This window comes from Hipposideros armiger, unplaced genomic scaffold (genome assembly GCF_001890085.2).
Source record: "Hipposideros armiger isolate ML-2016 unplaced genomic scaffold, ASM189008v1 scaffold_680, whole genome shotgun sequence".
Taxonomy (NCBI): Eukaryota; Metazoa; Chordata; class Mammalia; order Chiroptera; family Hipposideridae; genus Hipposideros; species Hipposideros armiger.
In genome coordinates this window covers 337,087-349,160 of record NW_017732030.1, presented here as the reverse complement: position 1 = coordinate 349,160, position 12,074 = coordinate 337,087, and the positions used below count along the sequence as shown (strand labels likewise).

The following is a 12,074-nucleotide window of genomic DNA, read 5'->3' as shown; positions in this document are numbered from 1 at the left end:
AAGGAAAAATATCTGAATAGGGGAAAGCAGACCCGAGGTATACAGGTTACCCTAGAATTGACGTGTTTCCATTCAGTCTTTTTGTGGTTAGAAAAGAGTTCTTGGTTAAATTAACAGAGCTTAGAAATGATCTGTTTTATAAATACCTATGCTTATTTGTTCCTTGAACATGCCAAGTTGTTTTCTGCCTTGGATCTTTTCACTTGCGGTTTCCGGTGCATGGAACCCTACCTCACTGGCTTATCACGTGGCTGGCTTCTTCAGCTTTCAGTTTACATGTCATCTCCTTATAGAGGCATCTGTTGCTTTTCACCCAACAATCATCCATCCTTCTTTTGGTAAAAGAGTGACCCAATTTTCCTCTAGAGTTCCACTCTTTACCCCTTTTTAAGCATGTGGTTTAGGTGGGATGGCCCCTTTGTCCAGCTCCAGGTGTGGTCCTGATGGACTTGAGCCAATAAGCATATGAGTATTTTATTACCATGACCACGGATAGACCTGTAACCCAGTCAGAACCAAGGAGATGTGAGAAAACATTTATTGGGGTTCCTGAGAAAGAAAAGTTCCTTTCTACTCATTGAGAGCTTTTGGAAGAGACCTTCTTCTTTCCCTAGATTGTAGGGTAGTAGTTATTCTCATGAATGGGAGTCTATTTGTGTGTGGTGGGCGGGTATGGGGGGGGGTTAAGGAGTGGAGAGTATTGACTGTGGAGCCTGTGGATGACTTCATCAGTGAGGAAAGCAGGGATGAGAGGCACGCTGAGGAAGATCTTCTGAAATTACTTTGATGTGTGAGACCAAACCCTGCAGGAAGGTAGACCTAGTCCCAGATATCAATAAATTCTCTTTATTGTTTAAGCCAGTTCTTGTTGTTGTTATTTATAACATAAAGAGTTCTAATGAATACAGCTGTTCAGAGAGGATTTTCCTGAAGAACCTATCTAAAATGGCCCCTCTCCCTCCTACTGCTTATCACAAACCCTGTTTATTGCCTTCATGTTACTGACTACAATTTGTAACAATATTCTTGATTTGTTTGCTTACTTGTTTATTGTCTGTCTCAGCTGCTGGGCTGTAAGTCTTCAAGCTGGGAACTTGTGTATCTGGTTCAAGAGTTGTTATCAGCGCCTGGAACAACAGTGTCTTGAAAGATAGAAATAGCATTTATTAATTGTATGGATAAGGAACTTTTTTTTTTTTTTTTTTTTTTTTTTTTTAGCTGAGCCATCCTGCTACCTATTGGCAGCTTAGCGGCTGCTCAGCTCGGGCTGGCCTCGAACCGCTGTTGCTCAGAGCTCAAACTCTTGAGCGAGCTCTTAACCAACTGAGCCATTCGGCCGGCCCTTGGATAAGGAACTTTTTTATAGCTACCAAAATGCATTTTCCCTCAATCCCTGCTCTAAGCAAAAAAAAAAAAAAGTAGATTATAATTAAACTGCGTGTGCCCATTAATATGAATTCTGACAGTCCTTTTCCAAACAAGGTGAAATAATTTTCCTGTATGTCAGTTTTAACATGAAATTTTGTTATTTTACTTAACCACAGTTAGACTTCTAGCAGTTTTATAGTTTGGTCTCAAACAAAGAACTCTTTTACCATCTGCTTTTACTTTTAAAAGGGCTCTCCAATAGACACACACTTGAAAACACATTGAAACAGAGCTTAAATAGCTTTAAAAGAGGAGAATAAAATGTTTTCCAAAAACTTGACCAGAAAGCTTAGAAATTACTTCGTACTTTTTGGCAACAAAAACAACAGAACAACGAACAGCTTCATCATTTTGTGGTAGTTGCAGATAATGACTAGAAGGGAATGAGATATGAATATAGTAAAAAAGAATTGAGATACTCTGAAAGATGCTGTAGAAACATCTTGGAGAAGAATACTACACACTTCTAATCCTGTCAATAATATATGAGTTGTTGCTTTACCTGTGATATACCCAATTAATAGCAAGGGATTCTGTTTTCTGTCTTTTTCATATTTTAAAATATTAACTGTTCTCAAATGGGAAATGATAATTTTTTATATGACCATTTTCCCAATATTCTCATAGAGTGGTTTTCATTTTTTTGGGAGATCAACACAATATTACTAAGTTTTTAAATCAGAATCTCTATCTCTGGGTATTTAACTTAATACTCATTAATTCAATAAAAAGTATTTATTAAGCAGCTACTATATACTAAGCACTGTGTTAGACTTAACATGTGCACAAGATAACAAGATCCCAGCTTCCCAGCTCTTAAGGTGCCCATAATTTAGTGGGCAGAGTGTCGTAAATATTCTTAGCACATATTTTATATTTTTAATGTGTTGATACAGAAATTTAAAAGGTGAATTGCTAAAATTTGCCTCAAAGTAGAATTTTAATGATCTGTCACTGAAATGTGTTATATGACCATTTGGGAAATCTAGTTAATATAGAATCCTGGGACTAAAATTACATAAAGGGACCCTAGAGGTCATCTAATCCATTCCCTGTAGCAGACGGTAACAGAAGATAACAATCTTAGAAGATAAATATTCATTTCATTTTGATGTCCTGAAAAATATGACTTCCTAAAAATAACAACACTTTTGTTCTAGGATAATAAAGTTACAATGGCACTTTTAAAACAGATAGTGTTGGAATTCTGGTGCTTTGTCCTTGAACTACAGGACTTAAAGGCAAACAAACTAATTTTTAAGAATTTCCAAAACTGAAGAGCTGAGAAAGAAAAATGCTTTCAACTTCTAGAAAGGAATAGAAGCCTAAATAAGTAATTAAAAGGTAGTAAGATTTGTGTGGCATCAGACACATAGCAAGGGTATTTAATCAACCAAACCATTTTAATAAACGCAATTATTCTGGTATGTAATCCACAGGAGCCTTTGGTGTCCTCTTTATTCATGAAGCACCCCCCCACCCCCACCCCATGACTCATCACCATTGCCAATGTTAATTATAGTGTTTCCTTGGAGAACACCTGACATAAGAAGTCCTTGTGTACCGGAAGGCCTCCCCTCTTGTCCTCTGCCACTGACAGAGATCCCTTCCACCAGTGATGCAGCCAGAGCCCTCCCTTTGCCGCTGTTGCCTCTTCCAGAGTCCTTGCTCCCTGCCAACAACCCTTGTGAGGAAAAAGATCCAAAACTTGGAAATGCAGCAGAGAGCGTGCTTTTGTACGGTGTAGCCCTACACTCATGAGGGATCGACATGATGAGCAGCAGCTCTGCACCCCTCTCTTGGTGTGCTAGGGGATCTAAATCAGTGTTTGTGTAGATAGCACTCTAGACTATACATTTGGAATTAATCTTCAGTTTTCTGTTCTTTCCCCAAGCTTGGATTCTCTAGTTCTGTTTCATTGAGGACCCCATCTGATTGAACAGAGAGCTGAGTGAGGAGTGATCTCAGGAAACGCCGTGCTGTGTCCTCCATGTACCTGCCTGCTTTTTATCTCATTAGGGCAAACCTGTCTGAGCACCAGAATCCCTGGGGAACTCTTTACAAACATGCAGAGTCCCAGGCCTATTCCAGACCTTTCAGCAGTGGGACCTGGGAACCTGATTCCGATGTCATGTTTGGGGCCCACTGGAGAAAAGGAAAGAATGCTGAGACTACTTAAGTTCTTTGCCCACGGTCCTTAGCTTCTGTGGCATTGATTTCCCACTCTGCAGAATGGGGAAACAAGGCCAGCTCTGTGCATCTCACGGGTTGCTGTGAGGCTGATGGCTGTGATAGCGTTTTGGCTAAATGCTTTACTATTATTATTTTTAAGAAAAAGCAATTCACAATAGTTGTTTTTACTCTGCCAGGGAAATGGAGCTTACAAAGTACAAGTGTCACAAACACAGAAAAGTCTCTCAAACACAGATTGTATGGGTCGTGTTTCTACAGACTCACTGCCATTGCTGAGTCTGGATCTAAACCTAATTATAGAAATCAGTCTTGAGAGTAGTATAGGAAACTCTCTGCCTATACCCTCACCACAGTCCCAAACCTGTACAAAGAGGCCTGAAGTTCTTTTAATAATGGAAAAGCCTTTTATTCCATAATTAAAGATAAGACTCTTATCTTCAAAGCACACTTCATGAGATTAACGCATTTACTCAAACTTACCCAATAGTGGCATTGACTGAAACTTTCTTCCATGGTCCCTACCGAGGTGGCACTGGAGAGGACTGAGTGTTTTGCAGGAAACTGGTACATGCCTCCCCAGGAGCTGGGCAGACAGGATGGGCTGCTATCAAGTGTGTCGGAAAATGCAGACCAGACACAGGGAACTAAGTCCACAAAATATGGACACTTCAGTATCTTTTCTAGGCCCACCTCCTGACTTAATAATGTATTTTATTTCTAAGTGGGCAGCAGCCTCATCTTTCTCACATCAGATTTGCCTCCCTTTTCTGATGAAAGTTAAAACTGTACTTGACAATTTGCTTCAGGAGATAAGCATTTGTAAGTTTCTTATTTTACTATTGGCTCATATGTGAAAAGAAGGGGGAAAGGGGAAGGGATGGTAGGAATCTAATTTCTAATTCAACCCAGAAGTGGTGAACTTGATGTTTGTCAACTGATTTAACTGAGCCTCATTCAAATTTTAATTATCTGACTCCCTAATAAAGCATTACATTTTTTGAGGAGCTCTTTCCAGATAGCTATGATAGTTTTCTCTGGGAAGAAAAGACTGTATAAAAAAGTTTGCCATCCATCCTGCCATTTCCCTTTTAGAAGTCATGTGTGTTCTGATCAAGGTCATGGATGTTTTGGGATTTGAGATAGCAAACAATCTTGACATTTTTGGTGGACATTAGCAAAACAACAAAGAAGCACATTAGGAAAGAATTGCAGGAAGTGGAGCTGTGGCTGGTAGAAAGCACAGAGGAGATACGGCCTTGCATGCTTCGGCCTTCCAGCCAGCTTGGGACTTTCACTATCTCACACCTCCAGTGACATGTCCCAGATAGCACTCACACTGGTGAAAAACAAACGCTCCCTGGACCCACAACAACTGTCACTGGCTGGAGTTTAGTATTAAGGGGAAAACACATTCTGTCTGTTTGATCTTTCTTAACTAACTTAATAGTCAGTACTTGGATACTGGAAAACAAATTTATTGTTTAGATCTCTGTTAGGAATGAGGGAGGGGAAGAAACATATTAGCTTTGAGTTCTTTTTCAGGGGCATGGGGTGGGGCGGTGGAGTTGTTTTGGGTGCAAATTGCTCTCCCAGGTTTACAAGAAGAGAGGAGATATGCCATATAGGACTGATGTAATATTCATTCTTTTCCCTAGATAGAGGTCAAAGAATCGTGTGTAACCCAAACTCTTTTCTCAGTTTTAATCATTTAGGGAGGGTTCTAGTGCTAGCATATGAATCAATGCAACGTGTAAGCCAGCGATGGCGTCTGCAGGCCTGTGTGAGCCTTGCTTGACTCCACTCCTCTCGCGCACACTGCCTGCTTCCAGTTCCCCTGTCAGTGTGGGCCCATGAGAGCAGCTGGCTCAGCTCGTAGTAGTAGTGAGAGAAAAAAATATATACTGCTTGGATTTCATTTTTTGCTGACATCATATATTTGAACTGGCATGTTTAGACATTTTAGATGGAAAAGACCTAAATCAGAAGGCCAGTCCTTCAGTTATGCAGAGAAAGCAACTGAAAACATACTGTTGGGGAGCTGTGAACCACTGTTTTTGTGTTGCTATACAAACCTTAGGTCTTTACAGTTTCGGGATTAGCTCTTTCCTATTGGAAAAATACGATTTAGACCTCCCCCTAACTCCTTTTCATGACTCATCACATGCATTTTTATTATATATTTTCACTCTTGTAGTTACCCAAGATCCACGATGCTTGTCCTCCCACCCCGCTGGTCCTCCCTTTTAGCACAGAGCAATATGACAGAAGCAGGTCAGCCTGGTTCCGGGGGAGGATGTCACTGGGCCCTTCCACAGCACTTTCAGTGACTCTCCAAACTACAGCTGAATCTTTAATCTGAAAACAATGTGCTTGCTCTGCACAGTTTTGAGACAAGTCCATAATTTCCCCTTATGGTGGCTCTCAAGGCCCTCTAACAGAGACGTTCCAGAGGCCTCAGCACCCTGAGTATTTGGTTGTCTAGGTGAAAAGGTAGCCTTTAGTGTTGCATAGTAATAGGGCTACCTCACAGGGCTACCAAGCATTCAGTGAGACAGGTAAGTAAAGCACCTAGCTAGCGTAGTTCTTGACAAGACAGTGAGTGCTCATTAAAAAGAGTTCTCTAGATTAGTTCACGTAGTTTCTCTGTAATTCAATATTCACTAATAGATCAGGTCCTTGAATCCACTTGACTTAATTATGTTGTCTAAAAGGGGAGAAAATGAAATCCCAGTTGGGAAAGGAGCTGGGTTCCCAGTCAGAAACAGTTCTCCCCTTTTGATGTTTAATGGGATTTAACCTGTAGGTGTCATAGATCTTTAAAAAATTATTAATGAGTGTTTACAAAAGAAATTCAATAAGATAAAAGGTTGAATTCCTAAGAAGAAAGCATTGCTTGTGATCTGGTGCTTGATTTACACAATGTATTTTCCATCTGTGCTTGTATCTTTTGCTTTTAGCTGTGTGATATCTATCTCGAGCAGTGCAAAGAGGGATCGGATTGGAGTCCTGGAAAGCTGCCAAATCACATCTGTGTTGAAGTGGTTGACACAGTTTCTGGGATAAAGAAAATTCCTGCCAGAAGGGGCCCATTTGTTCTTAGACTTAAGTTTGTATCATGTGAGTTGAACCCTGGAATTTGTATATGAAATTGCTCTTGAAAGGTAAGATATATAGAGAGCCAGCTGTAACTGGTTTGTTTAAACTGAGCCTAGATCAAGGCAGACCCGGGAGGGGGAGGGGCAGAAAAACCAAATCTCAAGACTGTTCAAACCAGTTGAACATGCTCATGGGAGCAGGACGCACCCTGGGGGAAACCAGGTCCAAAAATAATGGCCTTACACAGTATGAGGATGTCATAATTCTGATCTTCTGAGGCTAACCCATTTTGGCAAAGCTTTGCAAAGATGCAACTATATGTTGTAATTTTATGCAAATTAGAATATGGATTCTCATATCTGGTTGCAGACTGTAAGCTTAAAAGTGAGTTCCAACAATTTAACATTCTACTTATGATAGAGCACTGATCAATCCTTATATTGATGCCTGAAGTGATGAGAGGATAGTAAAAGAATAATGTTTCACAAGAGTCTATGGACACTTAGGGGTCTGAGGACATTATGTTCAGGTCCTTGTATGTTGAGGGTGTGTGTGGTGTGTGTGTGTGTGTGTGTGTGTGTGTGTGTGTGTGTGTGTGTGTGTGTTCAGTTCAGTGATGATATTTAAAATTATTATTTACCCTTACATGAAAAAGTTTTCTTTTTACACTGGTAATTCATTATTGAAAGATGCTTTACTTTCATAACTTATATCTTAGATCAGTGTGTTTTAAACCAGGGATTTGACATTATATTCTGGGTGATTCTTATAATAGGGGTATGTTCTTTATTCAAGCATGAGAAATACTGTAATTTTGGACACGTGAATTAACCTTGAGCCCTAATTTCTTGATCTATTAAACAGGATTTATAATGCCTCCTTCAGAAGGTCACATGGATTAAATGTGAGCAATGTTTATAAAGTGCTTGGGACTTACTAAGTGCTCAGTAAATATTAGTTCTCTTTTCTGTCTCTCTCTGAGCTCCCTTTCCTCATTCCCTGGGGATTAACAGAGGCACAAAACAGATAAAGATGCTAATTACAGATAGTTGGCTTCGCTTCCTCAAATAAAGAAGGTAGAATGGTTTTAACAAGTTGTTGCTATATGTCAGGCTTTTAGAAAGTTATACTTAATCATGATATCACTCCAGATTAATTGAGAAGGAATCTCATAATTATGAATAGAATATACTAGATAATCCAAGTGTACCTGGAGTGCCTTATATTTTCCATTCTTCTGCAATTGTCCTTTCCATTAATCTCCAAATAAAAATAATGCAATCCCCCATTTGCTTGCACACAAGAAACTCATTTCACTTCTGGCTATTTTTGAGAGTTCCTTGGAGTCCTGTTGTCATTTGTCACTTTTTATTTACCCTCTTAGTTTATGATTGTCACTGGCTATCTAGTCACCATTCTCCATGTTGATCCTTCTATCTCTTCTTCATAGCCCCCAAATGAAGACAGAGCCCCTTCCTTCATGTTCTAAGGCAATGTTACCATAGGCAGATACTAGATTACAGTGGCTGATAAGAAGAGCTAAGGGACTTGAAAGCTGCCCGTCAAAATCTCTGCCCCTGGGTTCCCTCCTGTGCTCCATCAGGGGGCATTTCCAGTTGACAATCTCTCCTGGAGTCCCAGCTGCTGGGCTCAGCTGCCCCTTGGATTTCGTACGTTTTCCCATTCCTTCTTTTCCTCAAGTTCCTGGGCCTCAGTCCCCCATTATTCTACCCCACATGCTCACAGTGCTCAAACAAGATAGTTCGATCTAAATAAAGACTGTTGTAGAATTTTTCCTCACACCTTTAATGCTGAAACATCCCCAAACTACATATCAGTTACAAAAATCTGGGACCTAATTCTGTTAATGCCAATTAGCTGACAGATTTTAGTCACTAATTATTTCTATACTGTAATTTCATTGAATTGGGGCTTGTTTGGCAGGGATGGAGCTGCAGGTTGTAGGGGATACAGGTCTGTGTGTGGGAATATAAAATGATCTCCATTTATATGAGGAATCTAAAATAGTCAAACTCCTAGAAGCAGAGGGTAGAAGGTAGATGCCAGGACTGGGAGGAGGGGGAAACAGGAGGGATTAGTAAAAAGTTACAAAGTTTCAGTTATAAAGGATCAATAAGACCTGGAGATCTACTGTATAATAGAATTGTGCCTATAGTTAACAATACTGTATTGTACACTTAATATAAGTTTTTATCATCATAATAAACAGGGCAGTAGGAAACCTTTGGAGGTCATGGATATGTCTGTGGCATAGGTTGCGGTGATGGTTTCTCAAATACACACTTAACTCTAAACTCATCCAGCTATATACATTAAATATGTACAAGTTTTTGCATGTCCATCATACCTCAGTAAAGTGGTTTTTAAAATATATAAAATGATCTCCATGGTTGCTTCAAATTCAGATTCTATTTTATTCTAAAAGCACCTTTTTAGCATTAAAAATTCATATACATTACAATTAAATTATCTTTATATACTTATGTAAATTGAATAATGAAATTACTAAAATTTAAGTATAGCCAGTGTAATTTCATCTCTAATTTTACATGAAAAGTTTTGCATAGAGCAACAAAATTAACCATACTAATTTCCCATTGTGGGAGATATTTTATTTCTGTGAATTTCTTAGTCTTTTAAAAAAATTTTTTTTGGAGGGGGGCAAGGAAGGGAAATATATATGTTATTATAATAACTATGTATATTTCAGTATCAGAAATCCATCTTTGATGTAAAAGTAATTTATTTGATTTCTGATACATTTGTAATGAGTTGGTTTTAAATTAGAGTTCCATGAGCTCATGATATCCTTCCATCAGCAAAAAAAAGGTCATCTTTTCTTTTTCTTTGGGCATGTAGACAATATTTTCCCCAGAATTGATACTATATGAAGATTCAAAGTTATACAAAAGAATTTGAAATCAAATACCTGCCACATAACCCATAACCCAAGTCACCCTGTAGACATACCTGATGGACCTTTTCACATTTAAGTTATGAAGAGAATTCAGGGGCCAGTAGGTCTTACCTCACTCTCCAGGTAGGTCAGGGAGGTGCCCAAAACACAGATGTTTGCCTGTAGCTCCAAGCTGTGTAGCTTCTCAGAGCCAACAGACACACTTTCTGGGTCTGGGGTGTTGGGTTACACCCCACCCCAGTACTGCGTAATGTGCTTAAAGAATCTGGTCAGCCTGGGGAGGAAAAGGAAAGGCTTCATTGCCTCAAATTTAGTAATGGTTGATTTTGCTTCGATTCATTTATAAGTTTGATTATTGATTATAGAGATTGTGGTAATCTGAGCAATTTCATTTGAAAAACTTCACATATTACTAGTTATTGGTAATGACTAAAACCTCAGTTAATATTTTAAATACGTACTTATACACACACACAGTTTAAACAAATTAGGCTTTAAAAACAAATATACATCAAATCATTTCTCTAAATCTTACATATTGTCTGTTCCCTCATCTTCCTCTAAGTTTTGGTGATTCTCATCTCTTTTAAACCCCATCGTTTAGAAGGAACTGAAAGAAAACCCACCTTAGATCAGGCCCCTCAGGCCTGCTGACTTGCCGATTCAGCCTTGAAGATGAGTGACAAACCATGAAGTAGCTAGAAGGTAAATATTCCTCTTAGTTACCTGGTGGTATATTTTAATTCTTGTAAAGTACCAAACTTAGCTTTTTATGGTTTGGTAAAGTTGCTGCATCTGGATACAATTATTGTGTAAATAAAGAAGTATCTGTTTCAATTGATATTAATATATCCTGTTCATTTCTTGATCACAGTGGTGGGAGCAGCAGTCACCTTAGCCGCAGAGGAGGAACAAATACAGACATTCAAGGCAAGGCCTGTAGCAGCATCGCTCGCACCCCCGTGCAAGCCTTCCCGCCTTCTCCAGTGGGAGGAAAAGCGGTGCTGCCACAACTTCGGGCATGCCCACAGGTAGGTCAGGTGCAGGACAATGTCACCTTTCTTTTCCTTCAAGGTGAAAAAGTGCTTAAGAACCGTTGCTCCAAAAGAGCGGATTTTGAACTTTTAAAGCCACGGAACCTTTTTCTCAAAAGAAATTTTACATGGACCTGAAATAGATAAAATAGATAAAAACATACATGCTCTGGGTGACATGGTGAGAGGTGGGGTGGGAAAGTTACAGAACCCCAATGGCTGGGCTAGCGTTTGGGGTTTACTTACCCTCCAAGAGTCCAGAGGCAGTCACGCTATAGAGCCCCAGGACCAGGAAGAACATGTTAATAGTTTGGATTGCTCTGTAGTTGGCTCTGTTGCAACATAATAATGGCATCACCAAAGAAGGTACAAATACACATCAAATATTAGAGACTTCTTGGAAGAATAGCAGAGAGACCGCAGTTATCTTCAAACTCTGGGATGGCTCAGTTGGCCATCAGGCAAAGGGGCGGAGACAAGTGGATGAGGCTCTGCTCCCTTTCACTCAGCACCTCTATACATACAGTTATTCTTGGATCTGTTTACCCTGTTGGGCTTCACACATAAGATTTTTTTTTTCTGACGAAAAGATTCAATTTCTGTAAATAAAAATTTTTTTAAGTGTGTTTAATTCTTACATTATAGATAAGGAATCTGAGCCCTGGAGAAGTTGTGGTTCTTCTCGTTGATTTGATTATTGAATATCAGAATCAAGACTACAAGCAGGGTCAAGTGAACAGTTCAGCTGTGGAGTGGAGCATGTGTGTCCTGTGACAAGCACTGTCCTCGGCAGGAGCAGCCTCATCATCCCAGGCCTCCTCTCGTATGAACTTTCTCTTTCCTATTATGGCTCTACTTAGGTGACTGCTGAGTTCCTTCCACAATGACAACGGCATGGAAGTGATGCTGCTCCTCAGCATACACTCAAGGAGAACTTGCAGCTGGGAGCCCTCGATCTGCATCTACTTTGGGCTAAAAGTGTAAAGAATTGGGTTGGTCTGGTGCCTGCTTGTCCATGGCATGGCTTTATATACATTTATATAGGCTTTAGTTTAATAGAATTTAGATCATCTAGGTTTTTCTTGTTTTTATTTTGTTTGTTTCTTTGAGAAGAGGCGGAGCAGGGGTAGTGTAGTGAGGAGAGAGACTGGAAGCCAACATTTCTAGTTGAATGTGTGACATGAGATGCAGGGGATGGAGCTGGGCCGAGGGAAGCGTGGGCCACACCCACCTTTCTCAATACCTGTTACGGGTAGAATCAGGATACCACCTTTCCAAAGAACAGTCGGGGGAATGTCAGTGGACAGAAGACAGTCTAACCAGTTCTGCCATGCTGTTTATATGAGGCTTTGTTCTTATAGCAGTTGCAGAGCCACTCTCTTCCC

At 39.8% G+C, this 12,074-nt stretch overlaps 1 long non-coding RNA gene across 1 annotated transcript; it reads right to left on the bottom strand.

Annotated features, from left to right (window-relative positions):
• Positions 1–1,048: 1,048 nt before the first annotated feature.
• On the bottom strand, positions 1,049–10,370 carry LOC109372968 (uncharacterized). The gene is made up of 3 exons (XR_002122133.1): positions 10,282–10,370; positions 9,767–9,929; positions 1,049–1,142 (listed from the first exon to the last, which is right to left on the bottom strand). It is a non-coding gene; the product is annotated as an uncharacterized LOC109372968 (long non-coding RNA).
• Between the last annotated feature and the right edge of the window lie 1,704 nt (positions 10,371–12,074).